Below are 16642 nucleotides of genomic sequence, written 5' to 3' on the forward strand. Positions count from 1 at the left end.
AGTAGTGATGTAGGATGTTCTTCTGTACACTGGGAATATGTGTTGCTTTTTTTGGCTGATAAATAAAGATGCTTTGGCCTATGGCAGGACAGAATATAGCTAGTTGGGAAATCCAAGCAGAGATACAGGAAGAATAAAGGCAGAGTCAAGAGAAGATGCCAGAAGCCGCTGAGGAAGCAAAACATGTAGGAAATGAGGTGACTCTATGGCCACGTGGCATTACATAAATAGAAATAGGTTAATTTAAATGTAAGAGCTAGCTAGTAATAAGCCTGAGTCATCAGCCTAACAATTCTAAGCCTCTGAGTGATTATTTTATACGCAGCTATGGGACTGATGGGCAAGACAGAAACCTCCAGTTACAGAGTAGTATGTGTGGAAACACATGTCTAGTATTAATAGTAGAATTCATCTTTCTCTGCACCCTGGATAGAGAAAAAGAACTAATGGGATTTGCACACAGGCACATTTATACTTATGTAGGTACTAATATGAATATAGATGGCATGTAGAGAAATCTATGATGATTGCATCACAAGATTGTGAAGGCTGAGAAGTCCTGTATCAGCCACTTCCAGGTGGTAGGAGTGTAGCACAAGTCCAAGTTCAAAGGAGATTCAGGTGTGTAAATTCCACCTTGGGTCTGGGTGCTGAGAATCAGCAGCTCTGTTATCATCAGGAGGACATGGACATGTCAGCTGAAGGAGGAAGGAATTCTTCCTTTCTCCCCATCCTAATGTCCTCAGCTGACTGGATAATGCCCACTGGAACTGGTGAGGATGGACCCTCCTTGCTTAGTCCACTGTATCCAGTGCTGATGTTTGAAAACACCCTCCCAGACACACCAGCAACAGTACTGACAAGCTATCCAGGCATTTCTCTGCTCAGACAACTGGACACACAGACCCGACCCTCACAGCACCTAAGCTGAGTTTCTTTCCTTTCATCCTCCTGAGTGATGAAATGGGGGGGCAGTTATTTTCCTCATCTTATAGTTGAGTAGAAGAGGGAAAGTCATTTGTTTCTGGCTTCGTGATTATAAAATGCTAAGCTCTATCTAGATTCTTAAAATATACAGACAGAAAACCTGTAAAGCATTTTAACTGTTACCACTTATCCATGGCCTTTGTTTACCTGTGTCCCTTCTCACCCACTGTGGTTTCCCTCTTAAGCAAGTGCAAGAGTTCCCACATCAAAGGTTGAATCTCACACATTTTCTTGTCCTTCACATTTTGACTTTATTATTATTATTATTATTATTATTATTATTATTATTATTATTATTTAGCACTACATACTAGAGTTTTAAACTTCTGTTAAAATTGTATTTGACAACAATATTACTTTTCTGGTTATTGTAACAAAATATCTGTCTTGAAGGAGCGGTTTATTTTGGCTCACAGTTTGAGAGGACATTCCATCATGGCGGCAGGGGTTGGCGGCATCAGGTCACTTCACAGTGAAGAAGTAGGAAGATGAGTGATGGCGTTCACCTTACTTCCTCCTTTTTGTTTAGTCTGGGAGCCTGGCCCACATAGTGATGCTGCCCATTTAGGGTTGGTGTTCCCACTGTAGTTAACCCAGTACAAAACTCCCTCATAGACTTTTCATGAAGTCTGCGTCTGAGGTGATTGCAAGCCTGTCAAGTTGACAATGTTCACCACCACAGTATCATTTCTGTGAAATGGGCCACATTTCTAAAGAGTCAAAGGTGTGGCGGGCAGACTCTGCAGTGGCCATTCCTTTGACCATGCCTCCTTCCAGGCATTCCTGACAGGATTCTGTATGGCAGTGCTTCTCAACCTATGGGTCTTGACCCCTCTGGCACACCTCTACCCCCAAAATATTTGCATTTGTGATACATAACATTAGCAAAATTACAGTTGTGACATGTCAATGAAAATAACTATAGTTGGGGGTCACCCCAATAGGAAGAACTGTACTAAAGGGAAGGTTGAGAACCACTGCCATACAGAATAATGAGCATGAAGGTGAGTGCTGTAATAGAGACCCCAGAAAGACAGGCATGCCACACTTGTTGGTCACCAGAGTTGGGAAGTGCACATAACAAGCAGAAGGAGCTAGATTGATGCAGCCAGCAAGCTGCAGGGATGATCAGCCCAAGCCTTCAGGAGTCTGCAGTCCTCCACAGCATGCTGACTGCTATGAACTATAGGGCCTCAGTGTTCCTGCTGATCCTTCTAGACCCCCTTCTCAAGTGGGACACTTAACTCTGTGCCATTATATCTTGGACGTATGTGACTTGCTCTTTGACTTTTCTCACAGAGGCTCACATCTTAATTTCATTGGTTCTGGTGTGTGTGTGTGTGTGAGAGAGAGAGAGAGAGAGAGAGAGAGAGAGAGAGAGACAGAGAGAGAGACAGAGACAGAGACAGAGAGATAGAGATAGAGAGAGATAGAGAGAGAGATTGACATTGGAGTTTTGAGCAGTTTTCAGGACAGTGAAAGCTTTAGAGACTCCAGGGGATGGACTGCATGAATTTTTCATGGTGAGACGGACATAAGATTTGGGGCACCAGAGTGGAATGTTGTGGGATGGATTTTAAATGTCTCCCCCCACTTGTACATGCTGTGAAGTCTTGGTCTTCAGTTTAGGATTATTGGGACTTAATGGAAAATTTGAAAAGGCAGTACCCAGTGGGAGGTCTACTAGTCACTGGAGTAGAGTTCTTCCCACCAAGGGATGTGTCCCTAACCAGCTTTTTTTCATTATATTTTTATTGATTATCTGCGAATTTTACATCATGAACCCTGAACACCCTCACCTCCCTGTTCCTGCCTTTAGGAACCACCCCAAAAGAAGAAAAAATTCAATTTTTTATTGTCCATATACCCACTGGAGCATCATCAAACTCCCAGTGGCCAGCCCCTTAAAGGAAACCAAGTTCTTTCCCACCTACACCCCTGCCAGAGGCCCTCAATTCTGGAGAGCTACACTTTCGTGTCCTCATCACAATTCGTAAGCATTCTCTTTGATGGCTTCCTATTTAGGCTGTTACTTTATTGGGGGTAGGGTAGGAGTGGAGTGGGGATAGAGGTTGCCATAGAAGCCTTTTATGTCCGTCTATCAACTGTGGGTCTGCACTCATCAATACCATGGCATAAGTAACTTCCTTGCCCTTTGTAGTCACTGGAAGAATGGATCATGGACTTACAAAAGGGTTTTCATAACAGCTCAGACCATGGATATCCACATGATCCCCAGTGACAACAGGTGACACTGACCTCAACATGATCTCCTGTGGCAGTACCGAAAAAGGACATCAACCAGACTCTGCTACTACACAGGCCATGGACACCATCACAGCCCTCAGGAGCAGAACAGGCCAAAGACACCAACATGGCCTCCGATGTCAGCTCAGGCCTCTCACATCAACATGGCTCTTAGCAACAGCACAGCCCACAGACATCAACATGGGTTCAGGTTGCAGCATGAACCACAGACATCAATATAGCCTTAGGTGATAACATGGGCCACAGATATCATCATAGACCTGACTGCAATAGGACCATGGACTGATGGGAGATGTCATTCTGTAAGTGTGTTTCTCATATTGGTTAATGAATAAAGCATTGTTGGCCAAAAGGGAAGCAAGTAGGTGGGACTAAGAGAGGTGGAGGATTCTGGGAAAGGTAGGCAGAGAGTGATGTGATCTCAGGAGGAGAGGATGAGTGAGTCTGGCATTCTCAATAAGGTAAGACCATGTAGAATTACATATATTAGTATTTGTGGGTTAATAATTAAGACAGAGCTAGTCAATAAGAAACACTAGTCACTGGCCAACAGTTTCATAATGAATACAAGTCTTTGTATGTTATTTGGGGCTGATGCTGCTATGGGACCAGGCTGGTGGGAAAACGCTCATAACAATGGACCCAGACACAGTTGGAGCATCAGGGACCTAGACATCTCCATGGACTGGGGTGGCAACATGGCTTCAGGCAGCGGCACAGATCATCAACTTCTGCATTGCCCTTAGTGGTAACAAGTCCCAGTGACATCAACATGCAGACCACAGCCTACCCATATTTATATTTTTTTCCCCTGCCTCATAGCCATGAAGTGATTTGTCTCTGCCTCAGTAGAGCTCAAAGGAGACAGTGCCCACCAATCAGGGACTGGAATCTCAAAACCTGTGAGCCAAAACTGAACATTTTCTCTTCATACATTGGTTTGTCTCAGATACTATGTATAGTGACAGAAAACAGGTAATCACAATCTGTATAGCGTATAATAAATTATTGAAAATTCACAAAGTCAAATGTGTCAATGCCTACCTATAACCCCAGGTCTTGGGAGGAAGAAGCAGGCCAAAGGCTCTGTACTCAGACTGAGCCATTGCACTCAGTGTGCGAGTTTGGGGAGACACAACTCAGTCCATGGCAATGGAGAATCAAGCAATTGTGTTTTTCAAGTGAACCAAAAGAAAGCTCGGTGCTATTTAAGACCGCTGCTGGGCTGTTGTGAGGCCTGGTACTGTTTGTTAGTGTGACTCGGGAGAGCATGGCTATAAGAAAGAGACTCAACAACAACACGCATGTGAGCAGAGCTCATGCCCACCCGTGCTGGGAAGGTCACGTGCTTCTACATCAGCCGTGCCTTCCTGTTTTCTCTCTGTATTTCTCTCTTCGCTTCCATCTTTGTATTCTGGCGCTCAAGGAAGAAAGCTGTCCCGTTTGGAGTTCTCACTGTCACAGAGAGTTTCAGTCACAGCAGTGCTCAGGGAACTGCAGAGTGTTGGTGGGATAAGTGGGCGCCGCATCCGCCGCTGGGAGGGCAGCAGTTGTAGGGCAGCTGGGAGGGCAGCATCTTGAGCTTTTCTGAGCTAGAAGCAGCTGAGGGGCTGAGTTCCAGGGAGCCAGCTGGTTGCTCTCTTCTTCCAAGTGTGACCCTGCCTGGAGGGTAGCCTGCGAAATACCTGTTGTAATGATTGGGCTCCTGGACCTATTCTGGAGCAGTATGCCTTGGAATGCAGTAGTTAGCACCAGAAAACAAAACAAAACACACACACACACACACACACACACACACACACACACACACACACACACACACCAAAACCCAAAACAAACAAACAAACAAGCCTTAAAATCTCACCCCTATTTACCAGAGTCTTCTGCTTGTGTATAAATTCGAAGCTGTATTTCCATTGTGAACCAATGTCCCATGGCATAATTATATTAGTCTTTTTGTTGTGGGATGTGTTCTTATACTGTTGTGTTCCCATCGCTTCTTCCAGGGGGTACAGGTGGATTCTCTCCCTCTCCTGGTGGGTGCAGTGGGTCCAAGACTCCAATGGCAGCAAATTCTAGGTATATTCCATGGTGGGATAGGACTGGAGGCGGAACACAATATAGGAATCAAACACTTTGAACTGTAAAAATAGAAACTTTTGTTCACAACCTCCTAGCAACCTGCTTTTATTTCCATTACACTCAGGATTTATACGTAATTTAAATGATGGCATTTTCTCCCCTACATTAATGCATTGTTTCACCACAGAAATATATCTCTCATTTTACTGTATGTGGGAACTAGTATCCTGGCATATGATGTGAGGGGGCAGATTATCAGTCTTTGCTACTTGAAGTCACATAATTTTCTTTTAAGGATACAATGAGAGGGGGCAGGATGGCCCACTCAACAGTTAAGAGTGCTTGCTGACCTTCCAGAGGATCCCAGTTCAATTCTCGGCTTTCACAGGCACCTGTCCCTGTATTCCATACACATGAAAGCTGTGTCTCTGCATGCCTTTCAACAATTACTAAGAACTACAGAGATTTTGCTTGAGTGACATCTACCAAGTTACCCACTTGAAATTAAAACTGAGAAGATAACAGGTAATTGTTAGGATTGGTCCATTATATGCTAATGTAGTATACTCTATGCAAAGTAATACTTTCAAAAACAAAAATATTAGTGGCAAGAAGAACTCTTTTCTGACTTTTTGGAATCTCTTTAATATATGGGTTGGTAGGAAACACTGGAATTCTCATTTCTATATGTGCATTTGGTCTGTTAAATTCTGGCAAGACACAGCTAAGAGAATCTAGAAGAATATTGTAGCTGCATGCCAAAGAAGTGATGGGAGATATCATTCTCTAAATATGTTTCTCTTATTGGTTAATGAATAAAACCCTGTTGGTCAATAGGAAAGCAAGCTAGGCAGAATTAGGGGACAAGGAGGATTCTGTTTTCAAAGGTAAAAAGGGGATTATGGTATAGAAATGAATACTTTGTTTTGGAATGGATTTTCATTTATTGATATAATTTAAGGTCAATTTTGTGATATGTATATTTCTCTTGTTTAGGTATTGTGTTTATATAGCTCATTTAAAACTATAATGTATAATTTAGTACAGATTATAGTCAGTCACCTATAATAGTCAAAACTTATAGTTAAGTCAATTAGCTTCTCCAGATATACAGAGATGTATTTCAAATGGATAGGCATTCTTTAAAACTTTCAAAGATCTACAGAATAGCATTAAAATGGTTTAGGGTTTTTCTAAACAGTGAGGTACAAGTGCTCCTGGCAATACCACCTGAATTAGAAAGGAAGATGGACATCGAAGAAACTTGTCATGGAGGTAGCTTCTAATATGGTGAAACTAGCCATTTGGGCAAGGTACTGCTCTTGTCTGGACTGTTTGACTTTGTGCTGTATAAACTGGACATGCAGGACCCACATAAAAGTGACTGCTGATTCAAGATGGACAGTGTTACAGGGTTCCTGCTTCATGGAAGAATCTGCCAGACATTTTGCAGAACACAGAGAAAAGTGACTGACAAACTGCCAATACAGGTAGACAGTTTAAAGTTTCCTGGTTTGCTGAGGAGTCTGCCAGACACACTATGGCCTATAGGCTGAAGATGGAACATTACAGAAGAACCTCTGGTGACTGACCAGGTAATGAGATGTCTGTCATTTCTAGAGTTTATATATTAGCCTTCTGTGGTCTTTGATGGATTTGAAGACAGATAGTTATGATTATAGTTTTCCTTAGTTAGGATTAAAGATAAATTACATATAAGACTTTAGACTCACAAAGATAGGATAGATGATGGAATATTCTCTTTAAATCTTGATAAATGTTAATAGACTAAATAATGTTAATAATAGTTCTTATTTGATAAATGTTTTGTTATATATTTTACTATGTTAAAGTTAAAACCCTTCTTTTTATTTTATATGGAAAAGAGAAGGTGATGGGAGATGTCATTCTATAAATATGTTTCTCTTATTGGTTTCTCTATTGGCAAATAGGAAGACTAGACAGGCCTAGGAGACAGGGAGGATTCTGGGAAATATAATAGAAGAGAATCAAGATGTAGGACGTGAGAGGAATAAGACCCTCTCTCTCGTAAGACAAGACCACATGGAAACACTTAGATTAATAGAAATTGGTTAACATTTAAGACAGAACTATCTAATAAGAAATGCTAGTAACAGGCCAACAGCTAATATAGCATCTCTCTGTGTTATTTGGGGCCGGCCCAGCTGTGGGACCAGGCTGGTGGGAAAACTGCTCGTAACAGGGAAGTACATGCACATTTTGCTACAATATCAAGCAGTTATTTTTTTTTTTCAGAAACAATTGATTTTCTTTCTCTCTTCTTTCTTTTCCCAGTGAAAACACATAAGATCTATTTACTAAGCAAATTTCCAGCATAGAATATATGCTATTACCTGCAACCACTTTGCTAAGCACCAGGGTTCCACTACTGACTGTCACCAGAACCGGAACCTTAAGAAACTGGCCAACATCTTAACCTTCATGTCTTTCCATTTCTCCACTCCCCAGACTCCTGATAACCACTCTTTTATCCTGCTTCCAATTTGGACCTTTTCAGATTCTCACCTAAGTGAGATCTTGAGAATTTGTCTTTCCGTGCCTGGCTTAGTTCTCTTACACAATACCTTCCAGGTTTATGTCTGCCACCATAAATGGCAGGATTTCCTTCTCTTTGAAGACTGAGCATTAGTCCTTTGTATACATACATCACATTTTCCTCATCCATCAATAGATACTGAAGATGGGTTTATTTTTGGTTATTGTGAATTGTGCTGCAGTGAGGGATGCAGCTATTTTGTTTACAGACCAACTTCATTGCCTTTGCGTATAGACAGATAAGGGATCAAGGGACAATATGGTAGTTCTATTTTAATTTACTGAGAAAGCCCCATACTGTTTTGCATACTGATTCTATTAGTTTATACCTACATCAGCTGTGCTCCTAGTATTTCCTTTCTCCACATTCCTGCCAACACCTGTCTTTTGATTTTTGCGGGGCGGGTAGAGACCATCCTAGCAGGTGTGGACTGAAACCTCACTGTGCCTTTTGCTGGCCATCAGCGATGATGAGTAGGTTTCTGTCTCTGTGCTGGCTGCCGACTGCTGGGTATTGCTCTTGCTTTTGGCTCATGTGCTCGGTAGCAGTTAGTTGCAACGAAGAACCTGAAACATTTTGTGCTGTTCTGCATTGAATGTTACTGGTAGATTTGGAATTTGAATTGAATTTGTTCTCATGGGTTTTGAGTCATGGTTGTTTGAAAGGTACTGCTTCCCTGAGTCTGTAGAGCTTTCAAGCACTGAAATGATCACTGACCTAATTAATTGCTAGTTGGAAGTTACTTTAAGGCCTGGGCTCTTGTCTGCTCTACCACAGTGGGTGCAATGTTTTCCCTTCAATATTCAGATCTTATCGCTGACAACAAATACTGCCAATTATTTTCCTCAGAGTATAGTTAACTTCACTTGCTTTTGAGAAACTCTCTGCCAAGTACTCAAGTTCAAATAACTAGTGTGTGTGTGTGTGTGGTTTATTCTTTCAAGTCAAAGTATTATCCCATAAAATCTCAGCTACTTCTGCTTAAAGCTCAGAAACATGCAAATGTTCAGGACAGCTATTAGACTTCAACAATCTGTTCTATGTTATATCCCATTTAATCACTCATCATGCTGGAAGGTGTATGCTTGACTCAGGTTGAATACAATTGCTACTTTTCACTATGTGTAGCAGTGAGAAGCCAGTGACTGCTGCTACACCGAGTATCAGTGCCTTGGTTCATGATGGACGCCAGGAGTTTCATTCACTCTTGGTCATTGGAGCCGATGTTAGCATAGCGAAAGAGGTGTGGAATAGTGGTACCCTAGGGAATCTCACAAAATGACCTGAGACTTGTGAATGACTGGGGAGGACAAATGAAAAGCACTTGGCCTGTCTGATGAGACAGAAGGCAGGGGAGTGGGAAGAGAGGCTAAGAAACCAGCTCATGCGTGGATGAGGGTCTAGGAGGCCTATGAGCTTCAGAAGGGCTCTTTCAGTGGGAAAGTGGTGGATGTGGGGCCAGAAAGTACGCTAGGTTAGTTCACTAAATAAGATTCATCATGAACTAATGATGTACAACATCTCATCTTTATCGCGCGCGCGCGCGTGTGTGTGTGTGTGTGTGTGTGTGTGTGTGTGTGTGTGTGTGTGTGTCCTAATTCCAATTCTTTTATTGTCTCCAAACACCCTAAAGCAATTTAGGGGAGGAATTCTAGCTTAAAATTCCATCATTTCAGGGAAACAGAGGCAAGAATTCAAGCAGCTGTTACATCACATCTAAAGTCAAGAAAAGAGGGAAGGAAGCAAATGAGCCTGTTCTGCCTGCTGCTCCTGTGCTTTCTTACTCCTGCACAGTTTAGGGACTGGCCCACATGTGGGAGGAGTGTCCCCAACTCAATTGACAAACCAGACAGTCTTCCAGGGACATGCTCACCTCACAGGAGGACCTGAACTAGACAGTTCCTCGTGTGTGTGTGTGTGTGTGTGTGTGTGTGTGTGTGTGTGTGTGTGCGTATGCGTGTTCGTGTCAAGCTCTTGTCTTGCAGTGCAGGTTCATGTGTGTTGTGCATGTATGTCAAGGTCAGAGGTCAAACTCAAGGTATTGTTCTTCAGGAGCCAGCCACCTGTTTTTTGAGACATGGTCTCTAAATAGGTCTTACAGCTTGTCAGTTAGGCAGGGTACTACTGGCCTATCAGTCCTAGGGATCCATCTGTCTCCACACCTGCAGTGCTGGCATTAAAAGCCTGCATTAGCAGGCTTGGCTTTAAAACAATCTTTCTTTTTATATGTGTTCATGTTCCAAACCAGAACAGTTTCTTCAAAAACATTAGGCGAATTCTTTCCCTTCCTGTCCTTTTCGTTCAGAAATGACTCACCCAAGATTATCCCCCCACCCCCACCCTCTTCCAGTAATTCGTTTCCTTTACCTGAGACTCATACCTTTTATCATGTAATAAAATCTAGTTCTGAGCTAAATTATATTTATTTGGAAGGGGACAACACCGCACCCATGGGCACATAGGAGCCGGGAGGGCAGAGAATCTTGCACAGCACCCTCAGAATTCTGTCCACCAGCAAAGGACACAAGGCTGTTTGTTCATAGACTTCCAGTGAGGGAGAATCTTAGCATGGTTGAGATAATGGCTCCAGTGGGAACTAAGGATGGGGTGGGGAGGGACCAGAAACAGGACAGGAGAGTAAGTGCTCGGAACTGTCCCTTGGACATTGCCTGGCCAATCTCACCAGATAAAGCCTCCTTAGGTCCTGTTCACTCCCTGTCAGCGCGTCTTTGTAGCCTCCCAAGGGTGACTTTGAAGACTGGTAAAGATACCTTTCCAGTTTCATGGAGAGACTTCCGGAACTGTTTCAAAAGACAGTCTGAGCTGTCACCAATTACCTGATTGGGGAAAGGGAAAGGTCTTCCTGACCTTAGGCAACAAACTGGAAGTCATGGTTGAAACTGAGCAAAGGACTCCTTCAGGCGTATTCAGACGGCACCACACTGCTGCGCCAACAGTGGGAATGTCCCAGCTGCCCGCGGCTCCCTCCTGAGCAACCCTTGATCTTCCCACACGGCCACCAAACGCTTCCTCATTGAGAGCTTGCTTTTAATTAAGTTCCTGTCTGCTGGGAAGTCGGGGAAGACTGGAAAGTCTCAGGTGAAGCTAGAATTTCTGATCAAGGATCAGAGGCGCTGCCTAGGCAGCCTCCGTTCCCGGGCACCGTGCTGCAGACTGGAAAGCAGGAAACCGGCTTGCAGTGGGGAAAACAGTTACAGGGGTTCTTCAGCTTCTGTAGTACTCTCCTTTTTGTTTCAGATGGTTTTCTAGAGCGGCCGAGTTAAGCCCAGGACATCCGTAGTTGGTAAGTAAAGAATGCATAGGACGAGAAAGAAATAACGGACGGACAAGCAGGCCCCAAACAAAACCGGGCAGTAAAGTCAGTGAGGAGAAGAAGCCCCCCGAAACTAAGAAACTGCCTTAGAGGTGGCACAGCTGCGCAGGCCCCGTACTCTGAGCACCAGGGAGGCAGACAGATGTGGAAGGGACATGGTACTTTGAGGCCAACCTGGACTACACACCCAGTCCCGGGGCGGCCAGGATTATGTAAGGAGGGCTGTATCGTGTACTGTTTTTTCGCCTGTCGCCGCTGGTCTTGTCCTGCTGCCGCACCAGCCCCAAATAATGCACAGAGACTCTGTATTTGATACAATGCTGTTGGCCCTGTTACTTGTTTCTTATCGGCTAGCTCTGCCTTAATTATTAACCCATTTCTGATGATCTATGTATTTCTCTTACCGGGGAGCCGGCAGCATACTGCTTTCTCCAGACTCTCCATCTTGACTCCTCCTTCCTACTTCCTATTTCCTCCTTGTCTCCTAGTCCCTCCTATCTTCCTTTCCTATTGGCCAACAGTTCTTTATTATTAACCAGTATGAGAAACATACAGAATGACATCTCCCATCATCTCCTCTTTTCTGTCTAAATAAAAAGAAGGGTTTTAACCTTAACATAGCAAAATATATTATACAACAGTTATCAAGTAAGAATTACAGTTAACAATATTTAGTCCATTAACATTTAGCAAGATTTGAAGAAAATATTCCATCATCTATCCTATCTTTGTGTGTCTAAAGTCTATGTATCTTATCTTTAATACTAAGGAAAACTATAACCATAACTATCTGTCTTCAATTCCTTCAAAGACCACAGAAGGATAATATATAAGCTCTAGAAATGACAGAGACATCTTGCCTTTTCAGTCACCCGAAGTTCTTCTGTAATCTTCCATCTTCAGCCCATAGGCCATAGTGTGTCTGACCGACTCTTCAGCAAAGCAGGAAACTTTAAAATGTCTTCTTGTATTGGCAGTTTGTCAGTCACTTTTCTCTGTGTCCTGCAGACTGTCTGGCAGACTCTTCCATGAAGGAGGAACTCTGTAGCAATGTCCATCTTGAATCAGCAATCACTTTTTTGTGGGTCCTGCATGTCCAGTTTCTACAGCATAAACTCAAACAGTCCAGACAAGAGTAGTATGTTGTCCAAATGGCTAGTCTTGCCATACTGGAAGCAAACTCCATAACGCGTTTCTTTCATGTCCATCTTCCTTTCTGATCCAGGTGGCGTTGCCAGGAGCAATTATGTCTCACTGTCAAGAAAAACCCTAAACCATTTTAAATGCCATATTCTGTAGGTCTTTGAAAGGTTTGAAGAATGCCTATTCATCTCAAATACATCTCTGTATATCTAGAAAACTTAACTAACTTAACTATAATATCTGACTATTATAGATACTATCTATAATTTGTATTGAATTATACATTACATTTCTAAACAATACTTAAACAAGAGGAGAAATATATATATATCACAAAATTGACCTTAAATTGTATCAATAAATGAAAATCCATTCCAAAACAAAGTATTCATATCTATACCATAATTCCCTTTTTACCTTTAAAAAGAATTGGCTGTGATCATTAACCATTTATAAGCAAATCCATTTAAATGAAAACAAACATTTATAAACAATATTTGGGAATTTGGGCGTAGTTCTTTGCAAACTACTTCCTGTTGGTAAAGGGCGCTGTCATGGGGGAATCCTAAGAAGACGCAGGAATCTTGGCTGTAGTCTGAAAGTCTGTCTTGTTCAAGCTGTTTTGAATGTTGGATCATCAGGAACTCTGTTTCAGGGGGTCTGGCTTGCTCAAACCACATTAGTCTGGAAGGAATCCACAGCTTTTTATTTTCTGTGGAAACAAAAATAGAAATCCTTTTCCCCAGTAACTTGTCCTTGAACTTAAATGTTGGAGTCAAAGCATTTTTAAAATATATAAATTGAATTAATGCAGCAGCTCAGAGAGAATCTGGTTACTGTATGCTATTGTGTTGTCTCTACATTGTTTGACTGCTGAGAAAATAACAACAACTGATAAAGAAAATGCTGCTGGATTAATTCAATTTATATATTTTAAAAATGCTTTGACTCCAACATTTAAGTTCAAGGACAAGTTACTGGGAAAAAGGATTTCTATTTTTGTTTCCACAGAAAATGAAAAGCTGTGGATTCCTTGCAGACTAATGTGGTTTGAGCAAGCCAGACCCCCTGAAACAGAATTGCTGGTGATACAACGTTCAAAACAGCTTAAACAAGGCAGCCTTGCAGACTACAGCCAGGATTTCTGCAACTTCTTAGGATCCCCATGACAGCGCCCCCTATCAACAGAAAGTAGTTTGGAAAGAACGACGCCCAAATTCACAAACATTGTTTATAAATGTTTGTTTTCATTTAAATGGACTTGGTTATAAATGGGTAATGATCACAGCCAATTATTTTTAAAGGTAAAAAGGGAATTATGGTATTGATATGATTACTTTTGGAATGGATTTTCATTTATTGATACAATTTAATGTCAATTTTGTGAGATGTGTATTTCTCCTCTTGTTTAGGTATTGTGTTTATATAGAAATATAATGTAGTACAGATTATAGATAATTACCTATGATAGTCAAAGCTTAGAGTTAAGTTAGTTAGGTTTTTCAAGATACACAGAGATGTATTTGAGATAGATAGGAATTCTTCAAACCTTTCAAAGACCTACAGAATATGGCATTTAAAGTGGTTTAGGGTTTTTGTGACAGTGAGACATAATTGCTCTTGGCAATACCACCTACACCAGAAAGGAAGATGGACATCGAAAAAATGCATTATGAAGTTTGCTTCCAATATGGCAAGACTAGCCATTTGGACAAGATACTGCTCTTGTCTGGACTGTTTGACTTTGTGATGTATAAACTGGACATGCAGGACCCACAGGAAAGTGACTGCTGATTCAAGATGGACATTGCTACAGAGTTCCTGCTTCATGGAAGAGTCTGCGAGACAACATGCAGGACACAGACAAAAGTGACTGACAAACTGCCAATACAAGAAGACAGTTTAAAGTTTCCTGCGTTGCTGAAGAGTCTGCCAGACACACTATGGCCTATGGGCTAAAGATGGAAGATTACAAAAGAACTTCGGGTGACCAGGCAGTGAGTTGTCTCTGTCATTTCTAGAGTTTATATACTATCCTTCTGTGGTCTTTGAAGGAGTTGAAGACAGATAATAATGGTTATAGTTTTCATTAGTTAGGATTAAAGATAAGTTACTTAGACTTTAGACACACAAAGATAAAATAAATGATAAAATATTTTCTTCAAATCTTGCTAAATGTTAATGGACTAAATGTTGTTAACTGTGATTGTTACTTGATAACTGTTGTATAATATATTTTGCTATGTTAAGGTTAAAACCCTTCTTTTTATTTAGACAGAAAAGAGGAGATGATGGGAGAGGTCATTCTGTATGTTTCTCATACTGGTTAATAATAAAGCACTGTTGGCCAATAGGAAAGGAAGATAGGAGGGACTAGGAGACAAGGAGGAAATAGGAAGTAGGAAGGAGGAGTCAAGATGGAGAGTCTGGAGAGAGCTGGACGCCAGCCGCCTCCCCGGTAAGAGAAGGCCATGTGAAGATACATAGAAATGGGTTAATAATTAAAGGCAGAGCTAGCCAATAAGTAACAAGTAACCGGGCCAACAGTATTGTATCAAATACAGAGTCTCTGTGTAGTATTTGGGGCTGGTGGCGTGGCGGCGGGTCAAGACCAGCTGTGGCAGGCAGAAAAACCGTACTCGTTACAGAGGGCCATCTAAACAATCAGAGACATCACAAAATACCTGACCTAAACCAAACAAAAGTACTCACTTTTTGGGGGTGGGTGGGAGGGTTGTCATTTAATCTCTGACTGTAAATAAAGCTGTATCGGCACCCAGACCCTTCTCCTTTTTAATTGAATTCTCCATCTCCAGTGAGGATGGCTGACTGACTATGGTTGATATATTATTATTTGACTTCTGCCTGTTTTCCATTTCTTTCTTTAACAGCATAATTTCAAATTATTTTATCTTTCCTGACCATCTTGGCTTGGGAACATTGCCTAGTACATTACTTCTTTGAGTCTCTCCTTCAAGAGAGGCCATTTTTTTTGGGTGGAATCCCCAGCTCACTCTTGCCTGATCTGGACATTCCTCCCTCCTCAAACCCTGCCCTCTCAGAAAAAACTGCCTCCCCTGAGGCTGCCAGCTCCCCAACCCCCACCCAGACTTATAATTGGGCACAAATCCAGTCATCACCCACTGCAGGGTATTTAAGGCCCCTCCTTTAGAATGGCCATGTGATGTTTCCTGCTCCTCCCCCCCCCCACCAACCCAGCCTGATCTCTGGGGGACTGGAGGACTCACCTGGGAGTGCTTTGCCAAGTAAACCTGGTCTTATCTATGCTTTGCCATGTGACACTACCTGTTTTTCAACGCGGCAAGTTCATCTTGTTTCTGTCTGTGTCTCCTCTCAACCCTGAGATTCCTCCTCCTTCTTCCCAGCATTTTCTTAGTCTGGTTCTCCCACCTAACCTCTTTCTGCCTAGCTATATAGGTCAGTCAGCTTCTTTATTAAACCAATCACAGTGGCATGTATTAACACATTGTAAAGGAATATTCCACAAAAGTTGATATAGGGAGTGGGGTATTGCTGTGATAGGTCTGACTGTGTGTGTGGAAAAATTTGGACTTTGGTACTTTGGGTTATGAAAGCAGTAGAATGCTTTAAGCACTGTTTGAAAGACAGAGGTGCTAAGAAGTATTTGAACTGTCAGAGCCTCACTCCAGATGTTTCAGAGGAGAAGAATGGTAGTTTGTTGCCTAGAGATCATACTTGTAAGCAGCTTCCTTCCACAGCCTCTGCATTAGCTTCTGCCTCTGGCATCCTGCCCTTTTGAAGTTCCTGTCCTGACTTCCTTCAGTGATGAACAGCAATGCTGAAGTGTAAGCCAAATAAACCCTTCCCTCCCCAGCTTGCTTTTGGGTCATGGTGTTTTGTTACAGCAATAGACACCCTAACTAAGACACCAGTGTGGCACTGAGGAGCCAGTGACTACTTGTTCTATAAGAGTGTTGCATTCAGTAAAGTCGATAGAGAGCATAGCTTCTTGACTGAGCTTGGATGGTTGGACATTTTCTGCATAGATGAGCAGAAGGAGTATCTAGGGAAGCCTGTGGTACAGATAGTACACTTTTGATAGTGATAAGTGGTTACCCATTCACTCCATGCCAACTGGTTGTATCCAGTTACTTCTATAGTCATCTGTATACTCCTAGGATATGGAAAGGATCTAAAGTCTTTTATAAAATATGCATCTTACAATAAGCTAAACCAAACGGAAATACCAAAGGCAAGAAAATCAGGCT

The sequence above is a fragment of the Phodopus roborovskii genome, unplaced genomic scaffold, assembly GCF_943737965.1.
Source record: "Phodopus roborovskii unplaced genomic scaffold, PHOROB, whole genome shotgun sequence".
In the NCBI taxonomy this organism is placed as follows: domain Eukaryota; kingdom Metazoa; phylum Chordata; class Mammalia; order Rodentia; family Cricetidae; genus Phodopus; species Phodopus roborovskii.